The sequence below is a fragment of the Drosophila subpulchrella genome, unplaced genomic scaffold (genome assembly GCF_014743375.2).
Source record: "Drosophila subpulchrella strain 33 F10 #4 breed RU33 unplaced genomic scaffold, RU_Dsub_v1.1 Primary Assembly Seq391, whole genome shotgun sequence".
NCBI classification, from domain to species: domain Eukaryota; kingdom Metazoa; phylum Arthropoda; class Insecta; order Diptera; family Drosophilidae; genus Drosophila; species Drosophila subpulchrella.
The window spans coordinates 347,501-362,013 of record NW_023665613.1 but is presented as its reverse complement, the minus strand read 5'-3'; the positions used below and the strand labels follow the sequence as shown (position 1 = coordinate 362,013).

At 39.2% G+C, this 14,513-nt stretch overlaps 1 pseudogene; it reads right to left on the bottom strand.

The window, feature by feature from the left end:
* Positions 1-5,302: 5,302 nt before the first annotated feature.
* Positions 5,303-14,513, bottom strand: part of LOC119562066 — a 9,311-nt pseudogene continuing 100 nt past the window's right edge.

Genomic DNA, 14,513 nt, shown 5'->3' with positions numbered 1-14,513 from the left:
CCATATAATTCATTTAGTTTTGTATGTACAAAACAAGTTTTCTTTATAGTATTGACAAAATCATATGTTTACGCATAACATAAGTTTTGACCAATACGAGGAGGGGCCCGCCAACGACCACCTCCCTATAGTAGTTTTTTACCCCACGCACTACTGCGTGCCTGTTTACAGTACTAGTGCCAGCTATCACTAGGTTTATATATCATGTTTCAGTGATATATGGGTAAATTCTACCATTTATTCTTATGTATATGGCATTTCTATGCCATATTTATACAATCCATTCATATCTTAATGTATATTTATTATATTATACATTATTATGCCTTATAGGTATTATACCTATAAGCCATATCCATACGATTCATTCACTAGTGCCGCCCCTCACTAGGTTTATAATTGTTATATCATTGATATACAATTTATTTCTATATATATGGCATTTATATGCCATATCCATACAATGCATTCACATTTCAATGTATATTTACTTGTTATACATTATTATGCCTTATAGGTATTATACCTATAAGCCATATCCATACGATTCACTTATATAAATATATGTATATTTTTCTATACATAATTTTTTTTTACTTTTGTATGGTTTTCTATGCATATCCATAGTTTATATGGATATGCTTGGCGTTCTATATAGTATTGACAAATTCATATGCATAACATAAGTTTTGACCAATACGAGGAGGGGCCCGCCAACGACCACCTCCCTATAGTAGTTTTTTACCCCACGCACTATTGCGTGCCTGTTTACAGTACTAGTGCCAGCTATCACTAGGTTTATATATCGTGTTTCAGTGATATATGGGTAAATTCTACCATTTATTCTTATGTATATGGCATTTCTATGCCATATTTATACAATCCATTCATATCTTAATGTATATTTATTATATTATACATTATTATGCCTTATAGGTATTATACCTATAAGCCATATCCATACGATTCATTCACTAGTGCCGCCCCTCACTAGGTTTATAATTGTTATATCATTGATATACAATTTATTTCTATATATATGGCATTTATATGCCATATCCATACAATGCATTCACATTTCAATGTATATTTACTTGTTATACATTATTATGCCTTATAGGTATTATACCTATAAGCCATATCCATACGATTCACTTATATAAATATATGTATATTTTTCTATACATAATTTTTTTTTATTTTTGTATGGATTTCTATGCATATCCATAGTTTATATGGATATGCTTGGCGTTCTATATAGTATTGACAAATTCATATGCATAACATAAGTTTTGACCAATACGAGGAGGGGCCCGCCAACGACCACCTCCCTATAGTAGTTTTTTACCCCACGCACTATTGCGTGCCTGTTTACAGTACTAGTGCCAGCTATCACTAGGTTTATATATCGTGTTTCAGTGATATATGGGTAAATTCTACCATTTATTCTTATGTATATGGCATTTCTATGCCATATTTATACAATCCATTCATATCTTAATGTATATTTATTATATTATACATTATTATGCCTTATAGGTATTATACCTATAAGCCATATCCATACGATTCATTCACTAGTGCCGCCCCTCACTAGGTTTATAATTGTTATATCATTGATATACAATTTATTTCTATATATATGGCATTTATATGCCATATCCATACAATGCATTCACATTTCAATGTATATTTACTTGTTATACATTATTATGCCTTATAGGTATTATACCTATAAGCCATATCCATACGATTCACTTATATAAATATATGTATATTTTTCTATACATAATTTTTTTTTACTTTTGTATGGTTTTCTATGCATATCCATAGTTTATATGGATATGCTTGGCGTTCTATATAGTATTGACAAATTCATATGCATAACATAAGTTTTGACCAATACGAGGAGGGGCCCGCCAACGACCACCTCCCTATAGTAGTTTTTTACCCCACGCACTATTGCGTGCCTGTTTACAGTACTAGTGCCAGCTATCACTAGGTTTATATATCGTGTTTCAGTGATATATGGGTAAATTCTACCATTTATTCTTATGTATATGGCATTTCTATGCCATATTTATACAATCCATTCATATCTTAATGTATATTTATTATATTATACATTATTATGCCTTATAGGTATTATACCTATAAGCCATATCCATACGATTCATTCACTAGTGCCGCCCCTCACTAGGTTTATAATTGTTATATCATTGATATACAATTTATTTCTATATATATGGCATTTATATGCCATATCCATACAATGCATTCACATTTCAATGTATATTTACTTGTTATACATTATTATGCCTTATAGGTATTATACCTATAAGCCATATCCATACGATTCACTTATATAAATATATGTATATTTTTCTATACATAATTTTTTTTTACTTTTGTATGGTTTTCTATGCATATCCATAGTTTATATGGATATGCTTGGCGTTCTATATAGTATTGACAAATTCATATGCATAACATAAGTTTTGACCAATACGAGGAGGGGCCCGCCAACGACCACCTCCCTATAGTAGTTTTTTACCCCACGCACTATTGCGTGCCTGTTTACAGTACTAGTGCCAGCTATCACTAGGTTTATATATCGTGTTTCAGTGATATATGGGTAAATTCTACCATTTATTCTTATGTATATGGCATTTCTATGCCATATTTATACAATCCATTCATATCTTAATGTATATTTATTATATTATACATTATTATGCCTTATAGGTATTATACCTATAAGCCATATCCATACGATTCATTCACTAGTGCCGCCCCTCACTAGGTTTATAATTGTTATATCATTGATATACAATTTATTTCTATATATATGGCATTTATATGCCATATCCATACAATGCATTCACATTTCAATGTATATTTACTTGTTATACATTATTATGCCTTATAGGTATTATACCTATAAGCCATATCCATACGATTCACTTATATAAATATATGTATATTTTTCTATACATAATTTTTTTTTACTTTTGTATGGATTTCTATGCATATCCATAGTTTATATGGATATGCTTGGCGTTCTATATAGTATTGACAAATTCATATGCATAACATAAGTTTTGACCAATACGAGGAGGGGCCCGCCAACGACCACCTCCCTATAGTAGTTTTTTACCCCACGCACTATTGCGTGCCTGTTTACAGTACTAGTGCCAGCTATCACTAGGTTTATATATCGTGTTTCAGTGATATATGGGTAAATTCTACCATTTATTCTTATGTATATGGCATTTCTATGCCATATTTATACAATCCATTCATATCTTAATGTATATTTATTATATTATACATTATTATGCCTTATAGGTATTATACCTATAAGCCATATCCATACGATTCATTCACTAGTGCCGCCCCTCACTAGGTTTATAATTGTTATATCATTGATATACAATTTATTTCTATATATATGGCATTTATATGCCATATCCATACAATGCATTCACATTTCAATGTATATTTACTTGTTATACATTATTATGCCTTATAGGTATTATACCTATAAGCCATATCCATACGATTCACTTATATAAATATATGTATATTTTTCTATACATAATTTTTTTTTACTTTTGTATGGATTTCTATGCATATCCATAGTTTATATGGATATGCTTGGCGTTCTATATAGTATTGACAAATTCATATGCATAACATAAGTTTTGACCAATACGAGGAGGGGCCCGCCAACGACCACCTCCCTATAGTAGTTTTTTACCCCACGCACTATTGCGTGCATGTTTACAGTACTAGTGCCAGCTATCATTAGGTTTATATATCGTGTTTCAGTGATATATGGGTAAATTCTACCATTTATTCTTATGTATGTATATGGCATTTCTATGCCATATTTATATAATTCATTCATATCTTAATTTATATTTATTATATTATACATTATTATGCCTTATAGGTATTATACCTATAAGCCATATCCATACGATTCATATACTAGTGCAGCCCCTCACTAGGTTTATATATCTCATTTTAATTATATATTGGTAAATTCTATTATTTATTCTTGTGTATATGGCACTTATATGCCGCCATATCTATAAAAATGCATTTATATTTCAATGTATATTTTCTATATTATACATTATTATGCCTTAAAAAGTTATTATACCTACCATAAGGCGATATCCATACGATTCATTTATATAAAAGATATATGTATAATTTTCTATACATAATTTTTTTTTATGAATATATGGGTTTCCTAAGCATATCCATATAATACATTTAGTTTTATATGGATTAGATTGGTCTTCTTTATTGTATTGCCAAACTCATATTGATAAAATAAGTTTTGAACAATAAGAGGATCAGCCGCCAACCAACCAACCACTGCTACCATTGGAGGAACATATACTTACTTTTTATATGTCCTCTTACTTGAATGGTCCTCTCTTTACTTGAAAATTTCATTACCATAGGAATCTATTTATACATGGAATATGATTTCCACTACTTTTTCGCGTCACTAATAATTAATATGACGATACAGACTTGCTACCATAACATAAGTCTTGAACAATAATAGGAGCAGCCGCCAACCAACCACCAACCAACCAACCACTGCTACCATTGATAGTAATTTTATATGTCCTCTTTAGTTGAATTTCAATACCATAGGAATATTTATACATGGAATATGTTTTGCCACTACTTTTTCGCGTCACTAATAATATGACGATACAGTCTTGCTACCATAACATAAGTTTTGAACAATAAGAGGAGCAGACACACCAACCAACCAACCGCGCTGCTACCATTATATATACTTATATTTATATAAGTCCTCTTTACTTGAATGGCCTCTTTACTTGAATTTCAATACCATAGGAATATTTATTTATACATGGAATATGTTTTGCCACTACTTTTTCGCTTCACTAATAATATGACGATATAGACTTGCTACCATAACATAAGTTTTGAACAATAAGAGGAGCAGACACCAACCAACCAACCGCTGCTACCATTGAATGAACCATATATACAAACTTTTATATATGTCCTCTTTACTTGAATTTTAATACCATAGGAATATTTATACATGGAATATGTTTGCCACTTTATCATCGCGTCACTAATAAGATGACGATACATTTTGTTTGTTCAATATTTACTTATATATTGATGTTTCCAATTTAGGTCTTTTATATTTCTTCTTCCCTACCTTACACACCACAAACAAAGTGGCGTGCGATGCTGCAAGCAAGCATAATGATTATGCCCGCTTGCAACATCTTTATTATCGAATCATCAAGCAAAGGATAAGCTTCAGTGGATCGCAGTATGGCAGCTGCTCAACCACTTACAACACCTTGCCTGTTACAAAAGTCGTTTACAATTGATTCTAGGCTTTGTCATTGTATTAAATAATGCTTTTATATGTAACTAGCGCGGCATCAGGTGATCAAAGATCCTCCCAATTTACTATGTTACAAATTACATTGGCATCACATCCATTGTCGTTTATAAAGTAAATTATAAACTTTAAATGGTTTAGAAGCCATACAATGCAAATTGCCCCTTATTTATCATTGCAGTCCAGCACGGATACGACCTTAGAGGCGTTCAGGCATAATCCAACGGACGTAGCGTCATACCACTGTTCGCTCGAACAAGTATTGTGCCATTGGTCCGTACCTGCGGTTCCTCTCGTACTACGCAGGAATGCTGTCGCAACAACGTTTTGTCATTAGTAGGGTAAAACTAACCTGTCTCACGACGGTCTAAACCCAGCTCACGTTCCCTTGCATGGGTGAACAATCCAACGCTTGGTGAATTTTGCTTCACAATGATAGGAAGAGCCGACATCGAAGGATCAAAAAGCGACGTCGCTATGAACGCTTGGCCGCCACAAGCCAGTTATCCCTATGGTAACTTTTCTGACACCTCTTGTTAAAAACTCTTTAAACCAAAAGGATCGATAGGCCGAGCTTTTGCTGTCCCTGTGTGTACTGAACACCGAGATCAAGTCAGCATTTGCCCTTTTGCTCTATGTGTGGTTTCTGTCCGCACTGAGCTGGCCTTGGGACACCTCCGTTATTATTTGAGAGATGTACCGCCCCAGTCAAACTCCCTACCTGGCAATGTCCTTGAATTGGATCATACCTGAGTAATTGGAGTTATACCAAATTTTCAAATCAAAAATACATAAATGCACCGTTTTATTAAAGAATTTGTTTGCGATTATATAACAAACTCGTGATACTTTGATCAAGAAGCTTGCATCAAAACCCAATACCATAAGATATAATAAATATATCCGTATAATGGCTAGGAAATGATACACGTTCCATTTAATCAAGTAAGTAAGGAAACAATAAGAGTAGTGGTATTTCATTGGCGATACCAAACCGAAGTCTAATATCTCCCACTTATTCTACACCTCTTATGTCTCCTTACACTGCCAGATTAGAGTCAAGCTCAAAAGGGTCTTCTTTCCCCGCTAATTATTCCAAGCCCGTTCCCTTGGCTGTGGTTTCGCTAGATAGTAGATAGGGACAGTAGGAATCTCGTTAATCCATTCATGCGCGTCACTAATTAGATTTTTTTTTTTTTTTTTTTTTTTTGATATGATACTTTATATTTACGTCTGCCCGGTGGGCAATAGATTAAATTTTTTGATAAAATTGAGTGTGAGGTAACAATATTTTGTGTGTTGAGGTGTATTAAGATTATACAAGATAGGTGTGAGTGGATTAGTGAGTTTGTGTGTCAGTTTTGGTGGTTACATCAATTATGATGCCTTAGGATCAAGGGACCCTGAAGGGCAGGTCCGCAGGGTGTCGTCTTTTTAACCTCCGAGGTTGTCCATCCAGTACTCTGGTTGCGAGTGGGTTTATGTGGGCTACCATTTTATCCAGATGCCTTCTGCTGAATTTAGCTACCTCTTCGACCACTGTGGGTAGCTTTAAGTCCCTCTTTATTGTGGTGTTACGTACGTAGAACGGCGCATTTAGAATTTGACGCAGGATTCTGTTTTCTGCTCTTTCTAGTTTTTTTAAATTTGAACTGGCTGCAGTGCCCCATATTTCAATGCCATAAATCCACGCTGGTTTGATTATGCTATTATAAAGGAGCAATTTGTTTTTTAAGGACAATTTACTCCTTCTTTGCAATAACCACCACATTTGCCGGTTTTTTAGTTTCATTAGCTTTGTTTTGGCTACTATGTGATCCTTCCATGTTAGCCTACGGTCCAGTGTCAGGCCCAGATATTTGACTGAAGGCTGTTGTGGTATGGCAGCATTGTTTAACAAAACCGCTGGGGATATTCCTGGCCTTAGAGAGAAGGTTATATGCGTAGACTTCTCTGGGTTGATAATGATATTCCATCTCTTTAGCCATGGTTCTATGTTGGACAGAGCTTGTTGTAGGCCTTGCGCAGCCATTGGCAGGGAGTCTTCGGAGACTAAGAAAGCCGTGTCATCCGCGTATGTGCATACCATGCTGTGGCTACCAGAGGGAATGGGCATGTCCGCGGTATACACCGAGTATAGTATAGGACTTAGCACGCTGCCTTGGGGAACTCCGGCGGCCACTTCGTGGATGGGCGATTCCTGATGTTTGCACCTTACGTAAAATCTTCTATTTTCGAGGTAGCCCTTTAGTAGAAGATAGTAAGGAGTAGGCAGGCTGTGCTTTAATTTGAACAGTAGGCCCTGGTGCCATACTCTGTCGAACGCTTGCCTGACGTCTAGGAACGCTGCAGAGCAGAACCTTTTAGTCTCGAAGGAGTCTAGAATGCAGCTGACTACTCTGTGACACTGCTGTATAGTCCCGTGAGCTCGCCTGAAGCCAAACTGGTGATCTGGGATAACATGTTGTTCTTCTAATATAGGCATCAATCTCCTCAGGAATAATTTTTCCAGGATTTTTGAGAGGATTGACAGGAGGCTGATGGGCCTGTAAGATCCCAGTTCGGCCTCAGGCTTACCTGGTTTGGCGATGACGATAACTTCGGCACATTTCCATTGTGTTGGGAAATGACCGAGTCTTAGACTTTGGTTCATGATGAACTTCAGGTTTCCGATGCAGTTCGGCGGCATGAACTTCAGAGCAGCGGCATCCAGACGATCATACCCGGGAGACTTTGATGGTTTGAGTGTTGCTATCTCCTCCTCTATCTCCTCGCAGTCGATTTCTGGAATGGGCAAGTCCATGGGACACGCCACATCCAGGAAATGAAGAGTCTCTTGATGGTCCACTGGGTCGCACAGGTCGAATGGCTGGAAACTACTCTTTAAGTGGTCGGCAAAGGCGTTTGCTTTTTCCTGGTCTGAACGACACCAAGCTCCAGTTGATGATCTGACCGGGGCTATCCTCCGGGTGGGTCGCTTTAAATACTTTGTTGCATTCCAAAGCTTGTGGTGTGCACTACAGGGTTCAAGGTCCGCGAGGTAAGCTTCTAGGGACTTGCTTTTTAGATCAAGAAGCATCCTACTAAGGTCTTTACAAGCCCTGTTGTAGATTGTTTTGTCCGACCGTCTTCTACTTAGCTGCCAGACCCTCCTCAAACGCCGTTTTTCGCTTACCATTGTTGCCAGCTCGGTTGACCAGAGATAGTTGTCTCTGTGGCCTCTGGTGTGCACCGTTCGCGTGGTTTCGGCCTCTGGAGTTGCGATGCTTGCTGCCAGATGAACCTGTCTGGTGAGGTACTCCACCGCTTCGTCGATGTCTATTGGACTTTCTAGTACTGGCTGGGGGTCTACATGATTTTCTAGCCAAGACTTAAAAATCGGGATGTTTGTATTCCGTCTGATGAGCTTGACTGCAGTTGGATTTCTCAGATAGGAGTTGTTATACAAAATCTTGACCATGCTGTGATCGGATGTAAGATCATGGCATGCAGCCGTAGATATTTTTGTGGGGTCAACTCCTCTGCTGAATGCAAAGTCCAAGAGGTCCGGAATTTTGGCTGGGTCGGTGGGCCAGTAGGTAGGCTCACCAGTTGAATAGACGGTGCAACCCAGTGCCCTGATGCATCCAAGAAGTGTGCTTCCTTTCGGGTTGACGGTTCGTGATCCCCACCAGGTATGTTTTGCGTTGAAGTCGCCTCCGATTAAGAATCTAGGACCCAGATTCAGTAGTACGTCGGACAGATCACTTTGGCTCAGTGTGTATCTTGGAGGGAGGTATGCGGAGGCGATGGTAATTTTGCCTTGCGACGTTATAAGGTGGATTTTCGCACACTGCATCCATTCCAGTTGTACGGGCTCGAGCTCCTCGTATTGAATGCCGCGTCTGATGATAATAGAGGCTCCTCCACGCATCCGGTCGCCAGGGTGCAATGCGTTGATTATTTCGTAGCCGGGAATGGTAAAGTGGGATCTGGTGGTGAAGTGTGTCTCGGACACGAGTAAGATGTCTACTTGGTTGGTCTTTATATAATGCTCGACCTCGGGCTTGCTCCGAGCCAAGCCGTTCGCATTCCATATTATAAGTTGGGTGTTTATGGACATTTATGATTGTTCTGGTTGGAGAGCATTGTCATCACTAAGTTTTGGAACTGATTGAACATGGAGTTCATCATGGATTCCATTCGGCGCATCATTCTCTCCTCCAAGGCATCAAGGGGGGACTGGCCATTATTGTCGAAGTTTCCGGCCGCGCCAGCCCTAGCAACGTTGGCGTAACTGTATTTGTGATTCCCTGTTTGGTTCGCGGCACTGCTCGCTGGGAAATTTGCGTGTGGAGCAGGATTGGATGAAGAAGTAGTTACTGCCTTAGGCTTAGGGCTGAAGCGCTTCTTGGCTTCTACGTAGACTCTACAACCGCGGTAGGAGGCGGTGTGTTCGTCACCACAATTTCCGCACACAGGTGGGTCTTCCTTTGCCTTCATGCAATTCAGGGAGTCGTGTGATAATCCGCATTTGACACAGACATGTTGGAGTTTGCAGTACCTCTTAGTATGCCCGAAAGCTTGGCAGCGGAAGCATTGTACCACTCCGTCGAACTTTTTTGGCTCCTCAATGGAGACGACGGCATGGCACAGTCTGTTGATCTCGAAGACTTTCTTGTTTGTTTGAGCTGGTTCGAGGTTGACGAAAAACATCGACAATGGCATTTTTGTTACTCTTGATACTGCATTTTTAGCATCACGCACATTGTGGCCGAGATTCACAAAGGCTTGCTTGACCTCCTCAATTGGTGTAGTATGGTGTAGTCCTTTGACAACAATGCGGAAAGCTCGCTCTTCCTTCAGTTGGAAGGTACGGAAAGCTACTTGACAGTTGTCCAGGTGAGCAACAATTTTTCGGTAAGTGGTGCTGTCCTTCGGCATCAGCCTGATGTTACCTCTTCCCGTTGCCTTGTAAGAGAAAGTATCGGAATTCACCAATGTGCGCAGTTCGTTTAAAAATTCGCCAATATTTTCTACATCCGGCACAAAAATTGGAGGGGGCTTGGGTGCTGCTTTAGGTTCGGCATTATCGACGGTCTTTTCATTGCTGCTCTCTACCGGCAGAGAAGCGAAGCGGTTAGAGGTGCTAGGACCAATATCCATCTTTTTGTCTTGATTCACGGCAGCCTTATTCTTTATGGTCTTTTTAGGAAAAATGTAAGGGCGAGTTATCTCACCTTCCTCAGGTGAAGAGATGTTTGAGGGGCTCGAGGAGCTCGAGGAGCTCGGGGTTGGGCTGGGAGATTTTTCCCGTTTCTCCACGATGATTTTCTTTACGCCTCTAATTGCCTCTGGCGACCCGGGAGGTAGGCTCCTTTTGACTCCTTTTGGTAAGACTCTCGGCTTCAGAACCTGCCAAGTGCATTTTTTGAGTGCGGCTACAGCCGCGTTGTCCACTTCCATGCTGCCGGTGTTGCTATTGTCACCCATGGCGACAGCACCACCAACAAGCACAGCCGGCTAACTGTGTGAGTGAACTATTTATTTCCTTTCCCTCTGCTGACAAAAATCGACGACGAGGTGTCGCCGAAATGTAGGCAAAAGTTTTAGGAGTCGCCGCCCTCTGGCGGAGTGATACAGCGATGAGGAGTCGCCGAATGTATGCTATGAATCCTGGAGTAGTCGCCCTCTGGCGGAATGAAATCAGCTGATTTCCAAAAACCAACCAATTTGCGGAGACACGAACCGCTACAAATTTAGTGCAGACGCGAACCGCGCTGCTGTCAAAATGTTATCTAGATAAGGCAGGCGCCACTCGAGAGAGAGCGCCTCTCTCACAACGATGAAGTATGAGTTTTATTGCCGAAATTGGCCTGACACACGGGGCGCCCGAGAGAGCGCCTCTGTCTCAGCACGTCGAACGTTCTCGAAATGTCTGGGGTGGAAAATCGCGATTTTGGCCTTCCCACCACCTTTTTCGTGCAGAAAACACGCGGAATGACTATGCGACCACAATGCGCGAATATTTGTGCTATTTTTAGCAATGGAATAGGAGTTTTATTGCCGAAATTGGCCTGACACACGGAGCGCCCGAGAGAGCGCCTCTCTCAGCACGTCGAACCTTCTCGAACTGTCTGGGGTGGAAAATCGCGATTTTGGCCTTCCTACCACTTTTTTGTGCAGAAAACACACGGAATGATTTTGCGGACACAATGCGCGAAAATTTATGCTATTTTTTAGCAATGAAATAGGAGTTTTATTGCCGAAATTGGCCTGACACACGGAGCGCCCGAGAGAGCGCCTCTCTCAGCACGTCGAACCTTCTCGAACTGTCTGGGGTGGAAAATCGCGATTTTGGCCTTCCTACCACTTTTTTTGTGCAGAAAACACACGGAATGATTTTGCGGACACAATGCGCGAATATTTATGCTATTTTTTAGCAAGGAAATAAGCGTTTTACTGCCGAAATTGACCCGTCACACGGAGCGCTCGAAAAACACCACTAATTAGATGACGAGGCATTTGGCTACCTTGACTAATTAGATGACGAGGCATTTGGCTACCTTAAGAGAGTCATAGTTACTCCCGCCGTTGACCCGCGCTTACTTGAATTTCTTCACTTTGACATTCAGAGCACTGGGCAGAAATCACATTGTGTCAACACCCGCTAGGGCCATCACAATGCTTTGTTTTAATTAGACAGTCGGATTCCCCAAGTCCGTGCCAGTTCTGAATTGATTGTTAATTGATAATCGTTATAATTAATAAGAACTAATTGGTTTAACCCAATTAGTATTCTTAAAAATTTTAGCAAGAAAGTTCCACAATTGGCTACGTAACTAAACTATCCGGGGAACAAGTGACCAACATAAATGCCAGACACTCTATTTACCCAGAACGAGCACATAAACCATGTTATTGTTTCCCAATCAAGCCCGACTATCTCAATCTTCAGAGCCAATCCTTATCCCGAAGTTACGGATCTAATTTGCCGACTTCCCTTACCTACATTATTCTATCGACTAGAGACTCTTCACCTTGGAGACCAGCTGCGGATATTGGTACGGCCTGTTGAGAAGTTTGCGTGTCCCCACCATAAATTTTCAAGGTCCGAGGAGAAAATATCGACACAACAGTATATGTCATGCTCTTCTAGCCCATCTACCATATCTCTCTGCGAAAGACTTCCATGGTAGTACGGCTATAAAACAGAAAAGAAAACTCTTCCGATATCTCTCGACGGCTTCTTTATGGTCGTTCCTGTTGCCAGGATGAGCACGAGGCCCATATTTAATAACAAACGGATACTCAACAGGTTACGGAATTGGAACCGTATTCCCTTTCGTTCAAAATTATTCAAGTATATTAATTAGCTTGATTTATATAATATAATTATATTTGTATGGCATTTGTGTTTTACTTGAAAATTTTCGGCTTTCGCCTTGAACTTAGGACCGACTAACTCGTGATCAACCACTGTTCACACGAAACCCTTCTCCACTTCAGTCCTCCAAGGTCTCATTCGATTATTTGCTACTACCACCAAGATCTGTACCAATGGCAGCTCCATGCAGGCTTACGCCAAACACTTCTACGCATACCATTGTACCTTCCTACTCACTAAAGTTTCAAAATTTATATCACAAGTAATATAAATCATCTACTTTAGCGGTAATGTATAGGTATACAACTTAAGCGCCATCCATTTTAAGGGCTAGTTGCTTCGGCAGGTGAGTTGTTACACACTCCTTAGCGGATTTCGACTTCCATGATCACCGTCCTGCTGTTTTAAGCAACCAACGCCTTTCATGGTATCTGCATGAGTTGTTAATTTGGGCACCGTAACATTACGTTTGGTTCATCCCACAGCGCCAGTTCTGCTTACCAAAAGTGGCCCACTGGGCACATTATATCATAACCTTGAACTTCATATCAAGAAAGTTAAGGTTCTTACCCATTTAAAGTTTGAGAATAGGTTAAGATCGTTTCGACCCTAAGGCCTCTAATCATTCGCTTTACCAGATAAGATTATTTTATATAACATTAAAATGCACCAGCTATCCTGAGGGAAACTTCGGAAGGAACCAGCTACTAGATGGTTCGATTGGTCTTTCGCCCCTATACTCAATTCTGACAATCGATTTGCACGTCAGAACTGTTTCGGTCTTCCATCAGGGTTTCCCCTGACTTCAACCTGATCAAGTATAGTTCACCATCTTTCGGGTCACAGCATATATGCTCAAGGTACGTTCCAGTTAGAGGCATAAATAATATAAATATCATTATACATAACTATATAGAACGCCCCGGGATTGTGTTAATTAGCTATAAATAGTTAAAAAACTAATCCCATTATTAGTCAAGTTAATTACGCTATTAGGTTTATATCCCAATAACTTGCACATATGTTAGACTCCTTGGTCCGTGTTTCAAGACGGGTCCCGAAGGTATCCTGAATCTTTCGCATTGTTAATCATACAAGTGCATATAATAAACACAAAAATCAATGATAATTATGCCATTATATAATTCCGAAAAATTAACGCACTGTATTCATATAAATCTATCAGCACTTTATCAAATTAATAACATTTATTCTGTGTTAAAATGCAAGCAAATTAATTTGAATAAACTATAAGTTATATTTTATGATAAATTTTGTATGCTAATAGATTACAATGTCCTTATATGGAAAAAATGCACACTATTATCATAATATTGTTTAAATATTACAATTTTAATGATGAATTTTCCATAACGGATATTCAGGTTCATCGGGCTTAACCTCTAAGCAGTTTCACGTACTGTTTAACTCTCTATTCAGAGTTCTTTTCAACTTTCCCTCACGGTACTTGTTTACTATCGGTCTCATGGTTATATTTAGTTTTAGATGGAGTTTACCACCCACTTAGTGCTGCACTATCAAGCAACACGACTCTTTGGAAACATCATCTAGTAATCATTAACGTTATACGGGCCTGGCACCCTCTATGGGTAAATGGCCTCATTTAAGAAGGACTTAAATCGTTAATTTCTCATACTAGAATATTGACGCTCCATACACTGCATCTCACATTTGCCATATAGACAAAGTGACTTAGTGCTGAACTGATTT